This window comes from Kryptolebias marmoratus, linkage group LG12, assembly GCF_001649575.2.
Source record: "Kryptolebias marmoratus isolate JLee-2015 linkage group LG12, ASM164957v2, whole genome shotgun sequence".
NCBI lineage: Eukaryota > Metazoa > Chordata > Actinopteri > Cyprinodontiformes > Rivulidae > Kryptolebias > Kryptolebias marmoratus.
The window spans coordinates 15,818,035-15,827,036 of NC_051441.1; the positions used below are offsets into that span (position 1 = coordinate 15,818,035).

The window sequence follows — 9,002 nt, forward strand, 5'->3', positions numbered from 1 at the left end:
ACAAATATTTTTACACACGCACAAATCCTTTTACACACGCACAGGTAATTTGGAACCATTTTCTCTCCATAGAATCAAAGTATGAAGAAATTCGAGCTGCCTCAAAACCTTTGCACACGGCTGTATTTATCAGTTTAAACACAGAGAAAAGTGGATTACGGCCATTAAAAATGTAAATATAGACATATTAATCCCAGATAAAAACAACCTAAAACAACTCCAGTCTTAAAGCTTTCATAGCGGTTTTATAAACTTTTACAGTCCCCCCAGAATGAAACTCTTTTTATCCAAAGAGGTTGTTCAAAGGCCTCGCTACAACAGGTAGTATATTATTTGTTCATAACCTTTCCACAGAACCCTGCTTCAAAAGATGTGAACAATCACTTTAATGTCAGGTGAGACAAAGGTCTTTGTCCTTCTTGTCCCATCTCACACAAAGAAACATAATCTTCCTCCCTGCCTGACTCAAAGCCCACAGCTAAACAGCCAGGTCTGCTCCCTCGGGAACTTTATTTCACACTTCACAGAGCTCCATCCTCGTTAAATCGGCGAATTCACGAGAAATCGGTAGGAGACATTTTACCATGTATCAAGCTTGACTTTTATATGTAATAGGTAAGTGCTGATGTATTTCATGAAGATGTGCGATGTGTGTTTAGGGAGAAAGAGCCTAACCGGCAGGAGAAAATTGGACAGCCGCGGTAAATCCTTAAGTATTTCCTGGGTGAGCATTCGGATAAAGAGACGTTTTGAGTGATTAAAGCATCGATGTGATCCATTGATAAGGAACTCAGTGGCATCTCTTTATCAAAAATTTACCATGCAGTTAATCTAAGGCTCCCATTCTTTGCCACATTTGCCTCCTCTCATCCAATACTCTATACAATCTACAGAAATGAAACAACTACGTCTTTATGTCAAGGTTGGTTTGTTTGTTTTTTTGAATGTGGCTGCTGTAAAGAACAATTTTCAGGATGCAGAACTTATAAGGTTTATTTTTGGACCGCTTGCATGGTTTGAAATAATCCCTATTCCCTCAGTGTCAAAATGAAATGTAGATTTTTTTTACTCTCAGAGCAAAATATTGCAAGATTTTAGATGTCTTGAGATATAAAGACTTTTGATGGTTCTCTTTGCTTTACTCTGGGCCTGTGTAAGTTTGACATTTTTAGTTTTATGATCCACATTTTCTCCATTTTTTTTTTCCATCCACACTACTCATTTCTTCCATTTCCAGCTTTCAACATGCTTTAAGAGACCCCAGCCATATAATTCTAGTTTGTCATTTTTTATTCTTTTTTTCCTTCCCTCATTACTTTCAGGCATGTTCAGTTCTAGTAGTCCCTCATCTCTGTTGGTTCTACATCACTTACCTTCACTTCAGGTCTAAGACTGAGTCTACATGACTACTAATATTTTTGAACTCATATATATCAAAACATTCTCGCAAAAACACTAAAATACTGATATCATGCCACTAGGTGGCAAGGACATCAACAACATCAATATTCTTAGCAATTCAAGCATGGGTTTTGTTGTTAATGTTGTTGTTCATTTGGTTTTTTTTTGTTTGTTTGTTTATTTGTTTGTTTTGCTTTTTTGACATTTCATAAAAATTTAGCTGCAACAGGATCAGGATAAAGCATTTAACGAAAACATTGCAATTCATAGCTGAACAATAAACTTTTATTCATTTGAAAAATAAGCAGAAAAACAAACGTTTTATATATTAACACCAACTAATAACAAACTTTACCGGATGAGTTCAGTGAAACTGGATTATTGTAAAAAGAAAGGGAGAATGCAGATTTTCAAAGTTGCTTTTCAAAGCATTCGGACCGCAGCACATCTTCCTATCTGTTTGTGACTGTGTGCCACAGAAAACCTTCACTGATGTATTTTATGGTTAGCTTTGAGCTTGTATGGTCAATTAGATTAAGTGAGACAGGCGTAAAATTATTTAAAAATAATAAAATAAGCTCCATTGTTGCTTTTGGTTTCTGTGGCACAAAATAAAGGTGGGCATGTGTGAAACAAGTCGCCATGTTATCGTTTCTGAAAGGCTTTGTATCTCCCGTCCACACGGAGACACCATGAGCAAAGTTTTTTAAAATCTCCTCTTTGGAAAGCAAATTTGAAAATCTCAGTTTTCTCACTAAAACCTCCAGTTTGCATGGGGACAACAAGTGCAATCGCAGCAGAAAATTTGCATTTCAAACCGTATTCTGAGCAGTGTAGACGGAGCTCAGGAGCTCAACCCTGCCTCCCCACCTTTGAAACAAATGTCACTTTGCAACTGGCCAGCACTGAGCGGACGCTGTTTGGACAGCTGTTAATCTGCGGGAGCTGCTGGTGGCAGAGAGACTGAGGCATGCGGTGACAGAAGCTGAGCGGCAACAATCAGGAGTGAGTTTGTGAGTGATGCAAGAAGAGGGAAAGAGTTGGAATCCGCCCGTCAAACCCTGATGCCAACCCTCGTCTGTGTCCACATCTGTCCGTCCCCGTGCGCCGTGGACTCGTGTTCATCTCTCACCGTCCCTGCAGCACCGTGAGCCATGGACTGTCGTTCAGCAGATAATGTCCATGCACAAGGAGCTGCAGTTTCATTCAAGCCTTTCACTCAAGATCGCAGGAACGTAATGAGTTTTCTCCCACTCTGCTCTGCCTTTCCTGACACAGACACTCAGTGAAGCAGACACAGCAGTCGGGGAACCAATCACCACAGCCTGTTCTCTACTCCTGTTTGTGAATGGGATCCTTACGGGCAAGCGGGGGGAGGAGGAGGAGGAGGAGGCAGGCGCCGGTGCATTTGTGGACAAGCAGATGCTCCAGCAGGCAAATATCAGCAAACAATTCTCTCTTTTTTTTTTTACAATTTTATCTTTAAAATGTTTCTGCTCCCTGCTCCTCAAACCATTTTAATTTTCTTCCTCTTTTTCCATCTTCTCTGAACTATCTCAGATTGTCCCTTTTCTTTTACTGCAGTTCTTTTTTTTTACAGCTGCTGCATTCAATCAGCCTATATTCTGTGCTCTTCTCTGACACATCATCAGCATCCTCAGCCGCTGCTCATTGCTTCTTCTTCTTTTTTTTTTTAACATTTTCTCCAACATCCCGTCAGATCACTTTCCCCATCTGCTGCAGACAGTCATCCCTTTCTCTCCTCTCACCGTCACACCTGTCCTCAATCAGGTGCCAATGCAGGTAGGGTGAAAGACCGACGCGGATACTCTCACATGAACTCACAGACACTCTTACCTGCTAGTTGTGGGTCTCTGTCCGGAGCTCCTCTGAATCGTCAGTGGTTGGAGGAAGAGCGGCGCGCTCGAGAGCTTCTGGCAGCTGAAGAGAAGTGAAGGACAGAGAGAAAGAGATGGAAAGGGTGGGAAAGAGAGATAAGGGACAGCAGAGAGAGGGAGAAAAGTGGACTAGAGCAGGCAGGCTGAACGATCCGAGAGGAAGAAGAGGAAGAGAGGGAGGTGGAGGAGAAGAAGGAGGAGGAGGGCACTCCGGCTAGCTGGAGGTGAGATGAAGGGGAGAAAGTGAGAGGTAGGGGGAGATAAAAGAGAGGGGGAGGGAGCACTGGATTGGGATAGGATGTGATGTTTGGGAGGAGGAGGGCTTGGAAGGGACGGAGGGAAAGTAAGACGAGCGAGAAGGATGAAAGGATGAGATGCTTATGAATGAAAATCCACAGCAGCATTACTGAAGTGAACAAAAAGGCAGATCAGAAGTTAGAGTCGTAGTTCCAGGCTTGGAAACTAAAGGCGCCTGAGTGCCAATTGTGTGTTTTGTATTTGCTGTAAAGGATTTGCTAACTGACCGCCAAGCTGGCACCAAACAGGCTAAATGATACCAAGCTGATCGCTCTGTCCAGTAGCCAGTTTCCGTTTCGAGTCTGCTGCTGTCCGGCAGCTCGTGCTGAATAGCTCTCCTTTTGTATTTCAAACTACTTCCATACTGCAGATATGTTGGGACATCATATCACAGTGGCTGCTGTGTTATGACCTCCATACAGCAGCAGTACTGCAGTAAGGCTGATGTAAAAGCGTGGACAGTATGTCAACAACAAAGATTAGGAGCAGAGTGAGGCAGCTACTCCAGTATGGATTAGTGAGAAATGCCTTGATCGGTACTTCGATCTTTTACCTGCGATCAGACTGGGGCATCCCTGCAGTAATAACAGTGTAGAGGATTTCTGTGGCGACAGATATCACAGAGTAATGTCATGAATGGAGATCATTCAGTCTACCTGAAGGAATACAACAAACAATATTCAACAGAGACTAAATAACAGAAAACACCAGTTTTCAGCTCTGGAGGAACATAATAATAAGGCCGAGTCAAGTCGTTTACCGGGTAATACCTTTAATAATACATTTTAAGAGGTCTAGATGAGTGTTTTTCATTGTTGTTTAATTTTTGAATGGGCAATCAAGACAACAGTTTTTGTCATTTAAGTGCAACTTGTTGTATTTTTGTGTTGTCTATTTCTATTTGTTTTAAAAAGCAAATTGTTTGACAGAATTGAGATCTTAATTCAAAACTAACAAATATCCTGATTCTCATTTTGGCAAGAATAGTGCAGTCCTGGAGGCAACCAGGAAGTTGATCGTGAGGCAGCGACTAATTTTGGCCTTGGTCTCACTCAGACTAGCTGTTAGCCGGTCACAATTAAACTGTTTCTCCAAATCGGGGTGATTCAGAGAGCTATCTACGACAGGTAGGATAATAATTGCTCATAGCTGTTCCAAAGAACCCCACTTCTAAAGGTCATTATTATCTCTAAGAATACAAGAAGAGAGGAGCACCAAAGACATGAGCTGCAGAGAAAAGGCAACAAAGCAAAGGGCAGGAATCAAAGTAATCCAGAGACGGAAAAAAATGGAACACTTCTTTATTACAAATGCAACCTTTAACAGGCCACTGTTACAACTCATGTAAAGCCATCACATGCCAGCAGTCACTCGAGACAATCAATTCCAGAGCGCAGAAAATGTCCTTCCATACATTAAATCACACTGTAATCCAATCTTGGTTGGTGTGTTGCAGTGCAGATACTGCAATTAACTTTGAAGCAATAATTTAGCCAAGATGTAGCGGACGGAAGTCTGGGAGACAAAAAAATAATAAAAAAACACATGCAGGAAACATAAGAAGAAGAGAGGAGGTCTTTCCAAAATGTTTGAGACAGAATCCAGAGGACAAAAGTCTTCTCGTGACACAGGACGTGTGGCGGGAAGAGGATTTATAACGTCTAAATCCAGTCAGAGGTGAAGTGGAGGGGAGCTAGAGGAGAGGGAAAAGTACAAGGGCAGATTGGTTGGAGGAGGCTGATGCTGAGAAAAAAACACTAATCTGTTATAACTTTAAGAAGGTTTCATTAATGATACGAGTCGTGTGTTAACAGCAAATCTTCAACAGGTTCAGCCAAAAAGCATTTTAAACAACTCTGACCCCAAACAAGTTCAACGAGCAAAACTCAAAAACACCTCTGAGTCGTCTGTTGTTTGAAGGTCTTTGTAGTTGTGTCTTATTGTGGCTGTTTGTCATCATTCAGGTTTTTTAATTTTTTGTGTTGTTTTATTTTTGTTGTCATGCTTCTTTTTATTCAAACATCTGTTTGTTGTTCATTTTTGTCTTTATCTTTGAAGCCAGTTTACACTTTCTGTTGTTTGTCTGCGATTGTGTTTGTTTAGTTTTTTTTTTTTTTTCATTGTTTGAAATGTCTTTATTTTTTTGTTTATTTCCTTTTGGTCAAGTTGGGTATTTTGTGGCGGTTGTTTTGAAATTATAGACATTTTGTATCTTGTCCGTTTCAGTGAAGTTTTGCTTGTAATTGTAGTTTTTTGTAGACAATATGCTTTGTTTTTAATGATCTAATTGACGTGGCTTTATTGCACTTTTCTTGTGTCAATTTCAGTATTTTTCAGTGTATTTGTGTTGTACTGTTGTTTAACTTTTGAATGGTTAGTTTTGCAGCTTTTTATCCATTTTTTTCACCCACCACTGAAAGGCGAACGTAGACAAAAAAGTCTTTGCTCGTGTGTGTGTGTGTTGTTTACCAATATATCTCATGAACCACTGGATGGATTTTAATTAAATTTTCAGGAAATACTCATTGCATGTGTATCTAAAACTGAATAACTTTTGGAGTCAACTTGATTCAAGACGGCCGCAACAATCTGGTGCAGTTGTAGCAGAGAGTCATTCACAACACATACTTCAAGTACTACTCATCGTGGAAGATCTGTGCTTCAAACATTAGCATTTGGGGCAATCCTGTTAGCCTGTTAGCAAAATATGTCATGAACCAATGGGTGAATATTTGTGAATCTTTGAGAAAGTAATCATCAGTTGTGCGTCGACAACTGACTAACTTTTCGAGTCAATCTGATTGGAGCTGGCAGCCACAGTTGATCGACATTAGCCAACAAAAAATAGCTTTAGGGCTGTTTTAATGTAAAACTCTGAAAGAAAGATGGCACTTCCTTTCTCCCTTGTTTTTTAGAAATTTAATCTCCCAAGTCACTTTAGGCCGAGTCAGTGGCCAGATGGTTTATTTTGTAAACCGTGGATCACAATAATGTGTGTTTCTGTGTGTTTTTGCCGGTGACTGTTTTACCTTTGCGGACCAAATAACCTCGGTGAATTCTCCATTAATTTACACCTCTGGAAACCATTTGGGAAGAGGTGCAAATTTCAAATCAAGCCTCATTCATCTTAATAAGTTATGACAGCCATAAAGAGGGGTATAGAGAATACTAATGCATAGCACTTGTGTTTCTTTTTTTCTTCTTTGTATTCTGTGTCAGCGGCCCTGATGAGCTGCAGTGCTCCTTGGTGAGAGAGGATTCGGCCTCGTCAAGGTGACTATTTATCTGCTGAAGGACACTTCAGCTGAGTGGAAGCAGAGCTTAATAATCCCTGAAGTTATTGTCTCCCTTTAAAAAAAAACTGCTTGCTTTCAGGTTCTTATATATACATTGCTGATAGCATCTAATCTAAGCTAATCAGCCATGCAGAAAATAGGATAAACATTCCACCCAGGCTACTTTTCATGTTGTTGTCTTGGAAAAGTGCAATATCCCGGATGTTGCCTTTTTTTGTGATCAGACGGGCAGTGCCAGGGAGGGAAAGCAGAGCGGGCAAAGTTCCAGCAGTGAAGGACTTTGCTTCATAAGCTGCTGAGTTTCCTTTTGACTGTCCAGCTGCAGATTCAACATCCACAGAGGAAGAACGGCTGCACAAGCGCCGCGACGGGCGAAGAAACTGGGACAGAATGAGCTGCACGCTCACTGAAGCAAATTCCAGAAAACTCCAAAGGAGTGACCGAACTATTAGTCCATGAAAGGGTAGTTCTGTGGGAAAAGTGATGAACAAAAAATGGTAGCAATGTTTAATACGGCACAGTGTAAGGAGAGTGTAACAAGTCACTTTATAATGCAGCTCAGTCCCTGGAAGTATCCTGGAAGTACCCAGTATGTACTTTGTAGGTACTGGGTACTTACCATGTGTTATAATACTAAACCAGATGTCCAGGGTTTGCATTGTGGAGCTTTAAGTCCCACCTACTCACCTGCACACACTCAGGGTTTACACATAAAAAATATAAACCTGTCCCAAAGAATTTTGTCACCTTCTATTATGAAAGGAAAACAAGCTGCTAAACTCCACCAGGTAACCTTTGATATTGCTCTGTCTGAATATCCCTAAACTCAAAATGATGTTGCTCAAATAGCTGTCTACTACAGGTAAGATATTAACTGTTCATTACCTTTCCACAGAACTCTACTTCAAGAAGATCTGAACTATTCCTTTGTAGAATATCCTGTCTTGCCGTCAGTTTTATTGTGCTCAAGCGAAGTAGTCCTTGAATAAAAGGTTGTTTGTGTGTTATAGAAAGAAAGAGCACAAATTCCATCAGATAGGACAACGACACCAAAATGTGTCCCACCCCTTTTATCTTCAGCTCAGATTAGACCACAACTACTTTATAATTACCTTAATATATTTTTAGGAGGCAAGCGCACATCTCTCTTAATAAAAATAGCCCACTTATTGACGATCTGTTTATTGTAAAGTCCGCGCACGCAGACACTCGCCATCAGTCTAATTAATACACATTAGCTTCTCATTAGCCTGACAGGGTATTTCCTTTTACACCAGCAGATTGTGCAGCTCCATTAAACTGCTGCAACAGATTGGCCCAATCATTAGGACCATGATGTGTATCTAATAATTATTATCTGTAATCTTATTGTTGTGAGCAGAAAACATTTGGTCACATTGTTACAGCTGAGCTTCATTCATGTAACCTGACGAAGGAAAAGGAGTCTTTAATGTGACATGCTGGGTTTAAATATGTGATAACATGCAGAGAGCGGCAAACATGCTAAAAAAACGAATCTGTCCCTGAGAGATTTAGCTAAACTCTGAATTACCAGAATACATTTACACACTGATACACTGTCAGCTCATAATGGAGCATCGCTCTTATTCACAATAACAAAGAAGGACAGAAGAGCAGCAGCGTTTCTTTAGGGTAGAAAACGATCAGAAACTGAGAATTATATCAGCGCACAATCACTCTGGACAGACGGCTGAGCTTAGCTGTAGAACCCCCCAAACGTTTTAATGAAGTGAAAAATAATTTTTTTTTTAAAAAACACTAAGAAAGATTTTAACAAATGAAAGGAAAAGCTGCTTGACAGGATGCAGGACGTTGGTGAAAAGGAACTAAATGTTTCCTGCTGCTTCACTCACTCATGTGTGTCGCTCACAGAACATCTTCCTGTCGCGGCTCTTAAGGGACAGAAGTGATTTGTTTATTTACGCTGAGGGGATCAAAACGATTTTGTTATTTATTTACTTACTTACTCACGTATGTCCAAGATGTTTATTATTTATTTATTTATTTATAAATTTAGTTTGTTTTCTTTTTTTTTTTTTGTATTTATTTGGGTTCAGCTGTTAGAATTTTATTCAGGCTGTTTAAAAAT

At 40.2% G+C, this 9,002-nt stretch overlaps 1 protein-coding gene across 2 annotated transcripts in view; it reads right to left on the reverse strand.

The window, feature by feature from the left end:
- The window catches only part of pvalb6 (parvalbumin 6), a 59,402-nt gene extending 55,870 nt beyond the window's left edge, over positions 1–3,532 (reverse strand). For both annotated transcript variants that reach the window (XM_017416770.3, XM_025006046.2), the window contains exon 1: positions 3,259–3,532. The gene's annotated coding sequence lies outside the window, so the exon portion shown is untranslated. The remainder of the gene's footprint in view (positions 1–3,258) is intronic.
- Between the last annotated feature and the right edge of the window lie 5,470 nt (positions 3,533–9,002).